The sequence below is a fragment of the Sinocyclocheilus rhinocerous genome, unplaced genomic scaffold (genome assembly GCF_001515625.1).
Source record: "Sinocyclocheilus rhinocerous isolate Xijiao unplaced genomic scaffold, SAMN03320098_v1.1 scaffold1725, whole genome shotgun sequence".
Lineage (NCBI taxonomy): Eukaryota > Metazoa > Chordata > Actinopteri > Cypriniformes > Cyprinidae > Sinocyclocheilus > Sinocyclocheilus rhinocerous.
Window position 1 is genome coordinate 396,337 of NW_015627232.1, and position 8,489 is coordinate 404,825.

The following is an 8,489-nucleotide window of genomic DNA, read 5'->3' on the forward strand; positions in this document are numbered from 1 at the left end:
TTTCTGTCTTTCTGTTGTTGCTTGATTAACATCAATAACTCGGACACTAGCAACTAAATTAGGCTGCTATCCCTTTAAAACCAAATGCACAGCTGCAATGGATGCAATGTACTGATACACGTTCTCCCTGCTGTTTACGTTCACTTAAGACATAATCAACTGTGTTTACGTGAATACTCGTCAAAACGGACAATTCAACATCATTTTGTGTGTAATTCTCCGTTCATGCGAAGCGAAAGAGTACTCGTGCGCTGTGAGACGCACTTTCTGTGTGTGTATGCTTCAGTGTCTGCGCTCAGAAAACCGGACCGAATTGAGTTCTCTCTTGCGCCGTCAGATTTATCTATATGTCTGCCCTTCTCTTACTCCCACATATTGACGTTTTATGAGACGTGCAGCAAGTGTATTTTAGCTTATGTCCCGCCGGTTCATATGTACGCATCTAACCTCCGAACCACGCAGCAGATTCGTTCTGAATGAATCTCTTCCCAAATCGTCCCTCCCTATTTTCGTTGACGAAAATGTCAATAAATATTCATCATAGTTTTTGTCATTCAAAAAGAGTTTTAGTTCTTTATCGTCGGTGAAAAAAATTGTCATTGACAAAAATTATTCGGCAACGAAATTAACACTGGTTGGATGTATTGTCAACTTGCACTGCTTACCTCATCTTGGTCTCTTGTCTCTCATTTCAATCGCTTCCCAAAAATACAAGCTAGGTCTGTTTCGTTGCGACTGGACAGGTCCTTTCCTGTGAGAAAAGGTTAAAAACAAGGAGACTTTTTATAGATCTTTGACATTATTCCACACAATAGAACATTTGTGTAAACATTTTGAGTTCTGCTTCAATATGAGGGCAGCAGGGTTCTATTCAACCTGCAGATGCTTCTGCCAAACCTGTCAAACTAACGTGCGCCACCAAATACATAATTAAAAGATGTTACTCTCAGTTCCTTGTCGATTTAAAAAGAGAACTGTGTTTATTATGCATTTCACAAACGTCTGGAGAGATGAAAAGGAAACGTTTCCGGTCGCAACCTGTTAACAAATGGATATTTTTCTAGTGGCGTTCAACTGTGTAAACTATTGATTTAAATGGATAAGGGTCACTGAACGGTTTTGAACTCCTGCCGAGAGGAAAGGTTTAGAGGTAAAAGAGGGCACGTTGCGTGGTCGCAGGGGATGAAACGGCTGAGGAAAAACAAACGGTGCAGGGGCGGCCCCACCTCACACCTCCCGTTTTCCAGCAGCTCAAAGGCTCCAGGAGTGCCTGGGCGCCCGTCTCAGCCGCGAGTCCTGTTCGTACAGCTGCATCCTCTTCCTCCAAGCAGCTCCTGATAACACTCGCTTATTTATTGCTCTAGGGTCTTTTTCAGCGTGGCTTTCAAAGGGGAGACCTTGCCTTCAAGTAACCAAGGTATCCTGTAAGCAGACTAAACAAAAGCCAGGCCGAACAAGCTTTCCACTGAACACAGTGGACAACAAGTGGAGCCCAAAAATGACCTTTTTACTTTAAAAAAAGTGATCTATCAACTAACAAAGGGTTAGTTTTGGGTGTAACTACAAATGCCACTGGAAACCTTCAGAGGATTAACGCAACTAAAATTTAACATTTTGAGTCATGTACTGATCGCTTTTTCCATATAACTGCAAGGAATGGGGACCATTTATTATCAAAATACCATCATGAAAACCTATCCATAGGACTCAAGTGTTCTATATTCTAGATATTCAAAAGTCAAATGACAGCTTTGTGTGAAATCACACTGAAATTTAAAGGGGTCATGAGAAATCAAATTTGGCATATAAGAGGTATTTGTACCAATAAAACATCCTGCAAGTTTCACAGCTTTAAACGTCCTCCTCATTATAAACAAATCATTTATTTAATCAAGCTTCAAAAACGGCCTGTTCTGGATCTGAGGCCCACAGTGACGTGACTGGGGCACAAACATTTGCATAAACACTGCCTCTAGAGCAAGACATTGTTGAATAGTCTGCCCACTGGCGTTCACTCGCTTAACAGCTGACACTTGATTATGCAGAATGCGAGCGTCATGTCGCATCATAAGCAAATAGAAATTACAATCACTGCCGCTATCTTGTCTACACTGGAACCAGTAGACCAGAGATGCACGTTCGCATGACTGTTTTATTTTTGATCATGTTGTCAAAACACTCACATGCAATAGCGAGGGGGCCTTGATATTGTTTCCTATGCAATAACGTAAGGCAATCATAACAGTGGCCGATTCCTGACAAGCCTTAAAGGACCCGCCCCTTAAAACAGGTCATTTTAGAGAGAGAGTCAGAATGAGGGTTGAAAAAAAATCTTTTTTTCCATATATTTGTTTTTTTGTGCAAAACAAAACTTTATTAAAATTGTAAGTAAACCTCAGGGAATATATTAAAATAATTAAAAAAAATCCATGTCATGACTCCTTTAAGTCACTGAAAGTCTTTCCATCCAGTAAGCTATTAATCACTGTGACTGAATCATAGAATCAGTGAGGTGAACTCAAGAACTAGATCAGTCTGATTCCTGTTGAATCACAGAATCATTGAGCTGAACTCAAGATCTGGATGAGTCTGATTCATGATGAGTCACTCAAACAGTAAGATGAATGCAAGAACTAGATCGGTCCAAAATCGGTGAATTTCGTCATTATTTTGGAGCTTGACAGTACTAGTCCTCAATTAATGTCATTATATTGAAAATATAGCTTGGATATTCTTCAAAGCAAAACAATTGTTGTGGTAAACTATTCCTTTCACCACAAACAAAAGTGTTTGTTCACCACTCTTTAAAGTGTCTGAAAACCACAGATGAGTGCAGTATAGTCTACTGGTGCACACAAGGTTATGAAATCCTGCTGGAAGCAAGGTCACCGTTGAGATGGCAACGAATGTGACAGAACTCTGGCCAAACCAGATTAGCAATCACAGAGGCTTTTTCAGATCGACTTGCTAATCTGACAAGCGAAATACTAATTGACTGCCTCATAAGACACCTGGATAAGTTCTAAGCTGTTCAGTTGCAATTAAATGAACAAGGAAAAAGGATTTTCTGGAACAAGAAGTGAAGGTGACAAAAAAAGATGAGGGGGTGTTCTTTTAACTGGCTGAGCGGGAAATAGTAATGATGAAAATTTTATATGCACTGGTGTGTTTCTGAAAAGAAATCAGGTCAATAATTAATGAAGGGGGTCCAAAATTGTTCCGTTCATCTGTGTAACAGCTTGACCCACTCAGCCACTCAGATGATGAAGTGCTTGCAGTTCAACTGACATCAAGAAATACTGGATCAGTTGATAAATGGGCAGCCAATTAAATCTGGGTTACTGGTTTACACTGCTCATGTCTGAGCTGGGCGCGGGAGACGCTGGTGCCTTTCTCCTGTTCTGAAAGTCATCAATCTTTGAAACAAGCAACTTCGCGGCTACCTCCAGTCCAAAACATCTTAATGAGATTGAGAGAAATATATGAAGTCTCACCATCTTAATACGTTCCACTTGATTTTACTGACAAAAGATCATCAGCAAGAGGATATTCAACACCAAGAGGCCTCTATACACGACATTTACGGTGGTTAGTAGTCAAAAGTTTTGACACAACTACTCACTTTATTGCTGTTTTTAGAATAAAAATCATCCAAATTATGAAATAAAAATATGGAAATTATTTGGTGTTTAAAAAACAAACAGACAAAAAAAAAATTTATTTAAATTTTCTACAAAATAACAGCCCGTTGCTTAGATAAAGGGAATATGTCAGTTTAATATAACAAATAATGTTAATATAATAAAAAAAATTATATAATAAATAATACAATAATACATGAAAAGGACAGTAAAATTAGAATTTAAATAATAGTTTTTTTGTTCTGAAAAAATATTCTTACAAATACAATTCAAAAATGTGGGGCCAGTATTTTTTATTTTTAAGAATACTTTTATTTAGCAAGGATGCATTAATTTGTTCAAAAGTGACTAAATGCATAAATATTACAAAAATAAAGCCATTCTTTTGAACTTTCAATTAATTAAAGCATCCTAAAAAAATGTATCACCATTTCTACAAAAACATTAAGCAGCACAACCATTTACAACATTAATAATTAGAATAATAAAAATATGAAGAAATGCTCCTTAAGCACCAAAACAACATATTAAAATGATTTCTGAATGCTCATGTGACACGGAAGACTGTAATGACTGTTGAAAACTCAGCTTTTCAATCACAGGAATAAATTACACTTTAAATTATACTCAAAAAGAAATATTATTATTTTACATTATATTTTAAATTATTATAGGTTTTTACTGTATTTTGCACTAATAAATGCAGCCTTGGTAAGCATAAGAGGCTTCTTTTAAAAACATAAATACTGAGGCCCAAACCTTTCAACAGTAGTGTGTATAGGCATAATTTAGTTTTTAAAACATATTTCAAACATTCAAGCATCTAAACACTTTATGATGATGATACACTGGTATATAAGAGTTTAATGGTCTCCATATTAACTAAAGTATTTACATTTCACATTTACTTTAAAATGCGTAGCACGCTTTTAAGCATTAGATATAACGAGTTCTTCTGTTAAATCAATTAAAGGCCTTAACCTGGCAGTGGCAACGGCTTTGTTGAGGCGGACTCAGGAAACGTACAAAGGGTGAGGCCTTCTATGGGTTACAGAGCAACCAATATCACCAAAAGGTGATCCAATCAACAAAGCCTCCACAGGGGAGATGGGCGGAACCCCGACGCTATGACACAATGAGCCAACTGCCATGACAACAAACTACAAATCCGTTAGCAGTCGTAACAACCAGTGTCACGTTTTCAAAGACATCTTAGTTCCACTTTCACACACAGCAACATAAACCTTGAACACACTGTTATAGATCAAATTACGAGAACACATTCTACTTCCAAGAATTCATTTGTCATAAACCATAATCAACCATAACCAGTGGAATCGCATAGCAAAAAGTATGAATACCCTTTTACTGTTATCCTCTAAATGGTTAAGGTTTTAGAATGTGAAGTCTTTTACTAATGAGCTTGAGTGATGCTTTTTCACCCCAGGAAGTCACAAAATGTGACTTATGGAGGCAAAGGGCAGCCATAACCAAACAGAGTTGAGCTGAGGTCATGGACATGAGGTTAGTGAGGTGGCCCAATTACCACAGGGGGTCGTGATGAGGTTGTGTGCGAGATATCCAGTCCGTCTCATGAGACATGAGACACATCCACTGAGAGTAAGGTCTTCCTTCTTATATTTAAACAAAGGCTATTAAAAAACACAGAGACAACGACAACAACAACATTAACATTGTTTTGGATGCTGTGTTATCTGTGGGACTCATCAGGTGCTGATTGAGGCCATTTTGAGAAGTAAGTGCGCTGGCCCATGCTCCTCACAGGAAACAGGAAGTCGAGCTTAGGAGCAGCATGCTACGGTGTCCTCTCAGGTGATAAGAGATGACGAGTTTTTCACAACATTCCTGACATTTTCTAAAAACATCTATCATGGAAAATGAGACAATGTCTAAAAATACCACCCTTAAAAATGTCAAAGCATCAAGAATGCAAAACCTGAGGGCAAATAAATTTCCCACTCATAAAGACCACCAACAAACATCAGGCCGCCGTGCTTTCCATGCTGGGAAGGAAGTGAGCCTTTCAGCAGAGGTCAACAGTACGTGACAAAACATGCAGGGAGATCGTTCAACTGCCAGATTACACTCAGGTTAACATGATAGTCAGAAAACTTGGGAAGTGGCGTTCTGTACTAGAGGCGGCACGGCCTTCTGGTTAAGCTGACCGCACAATTTGATCATGCTGATCTACTGCAGCGGTGAACCATGAGCTTTTACTATATAAGCCAAAGCATACAAAGTTCAGCTGCTGAACACAGGAAGTGATGGATGGGGTGGCTTAATTTATAAAGGAAATTGAAAAAGAATACAAAAAAAAACTGGCTTGGCTTCATGAATGTTTTTCAAATTAACACGTCATGTAGGTTATTTAAAAAGAAAATAAACAACCTTTAACTTTTCACCCACTCAAAAATAGTTTTTTTTAATTCCTTTAAAAAACCAGGATTCCCACTGCCATGAAAATCCTAAATATATTAGGAAGTCTAAATTTAACAGTATTATCAGTTACAAATTGTGAGAATTTTTTTTTTTTTAATCCAAATCCCAAAAAAACTGAAAAGTCATGGGGTCTATTGTATGAATATCGTTGTGGACAATAAGGCACCTTGGAGTCAAAAAGGTGGAGAACCACTGTTTTACAGCAAAGTTTTCTCAAAATAAAGTCATGCAGTATAGTAGCTCATTTGTAAGACGTTGTGACATTGAGTGACTCACCCTTAGTGAATTTCATGTAATGGACCCATTTCTTTGATGTCTTTGACTTCTCCTCCAAACTAAAACCCTGTTCCTGAGTGGGGTCTGAAAGTATACAAAAACAGAAGAAATTAAAATAATAAAAATTATAACCACAAAAAAAATGTGTTATCACACATAAGGCTACACACACCTAAAGCACACGAGAAATGAAAACCAGATTTTTCTCAACATGACAATGATCACAGCACGTTTCATGTCATTTTAACATCACAATAGCACCACCTAGTGAACACTAGGCAGAAATCAAATGTTTCAAAGCTGCAATGATAAACATCCCAAGGTTCAACTGGGCTGCTCTCACTTGTAATTAAATTGACCCTTTTTTTGTGGTGGTGCTTTGCACTTCGTGTTTAAAATTCAGCTTACTGTCAGTGTTGTTCTGTCCATGGCAGTTGTTAAGCTCAGCAAGGAGCTGATTAAAATCATCCTGGTGGGCAATCCAGTTTTCCTAATAACACAAAAAACACCATCAAGAATGACGGCTGGTGACTGAAAAAGCACAAAGCAGAACAAAGAATCTCAAAACCAAGAAAACAGGAATGGTTCCTCACCTCGTTGTTTACTGTAGTGCCCAGACCCAGGCTGTTGTTCTTGACTTCAACCTTGATATGTTCTGTAGCCCCCTGTTCACTCTTGCCAAGACCCTGCCACACAAAACAAACCAGGAAAAACACATGAATGTGATACAAATAGAACCATAACTTTTTCATTTCCAAGCAAGACAATTAGTTTTTTTTTTTTTATTACTGTTCACTGATTTTTCATCCAACAAACACCACTAGTGAAACAAGAGGAAAATTGATCTCAACTGATTTTAATCTTATTCCATTCTGAAATGATGTCTGCAGGAAAAAGTGCTTAAATAAATCTGTATACATGTTTTAGCAAAGAATATATAAATACACAAATATATATATATACACACACACATATATATTAGTGGTGTCAAACTATTAATCTCATCCAAAAAAAAAGTTTGTGATTACATAATGTGTGCGTACTGTGTATATTTATTATGTATATATAAAAGCACACACATACAGTATATATTTTGAAAATATTTGCATGCATATATTTATATTCATATAATTTATATTATATATAAATATATTTAATATATAAACATTACATTTTTCTTAAATATATACATGCATGTGTTTGTATTTATATATACCTAATACATATACACAGTACACACATATTAAGTGAACACAAACTTTTATTTTGGATGCGATTAATCGTTTGACACCACTAATGCATTTTGTTAGTCTAGCCCACCAGACGCGCCGTCAGAGCAGTATACTTTAAGTTCTGGAGGACATACTAAGTACTAGAATATTATACATTTTCTGAATTAAATCTAGGGTGTACTCATTTCTGCAATCCTTCATTTAAACAAAATTGGCTAATTTACTTATCTTACAGAAAATATTGGCATATATTTTGTTGTTTTTAATAAGTATGTTTAATTTTTGCCATCTTTCCATTAATTATATTAGTGATCATTAAGAAATTACATATTTTATATTTATTCAGAGGGGGTGTACTCATTTATGCTGTGCACTGTATGTATGTATATATATATATATATACACACACATACATACGAGGAGTTTGGTTCCAAAACGCGATAAACGCCTTTTTTTTATTATTATTATTGCGTTTCCACCAAAATCAGTATTGTATCTGGTCGGAATTGACAAGTCCATTTTTAATTTGACGCAAAATGCCATATCCGCAGAGTTATTCTGTCATGTTTTCTCCCTTTCTTTCCAAACTGCGACAAACGCCAGTCTCCCTTCTCTGCAGAATGCGATATATCCGCTCAACCAATCACAGCGCACTATTCCACGCATTCTAGACAGTAATGGCGGTGCTTTGAATACACCCGGCATCCTAGTTTTCCTCTACTTTGTACTTTTTGATCAACAAACAAACTTAGGGCTGCACGATAAATTGCATGTGATTGTCATGCGCATCTCGTCAGTAAAGCCGGTTCTGTGATTAATAGTAAGGGTGCTTTCACACTTGGTTCGATTGCTTGGTCCGAACCCGAGTTCGATTGCTCCC

At 37.0% G+C, this 8,489-nt stretch overlaps 1 pseudogene; it reads right to left on the reverse strand.

Moving 5' to 3' along the window:
* Positions 1 to 8,489, reverse strand: part of LOC107723277 (PIN2/TERF1-interacting telomerase inhibitor 1-like) — a 27,728-nt pseudogene that overhangs the window by 17,993 nt on the left and 1,246 nt on the right.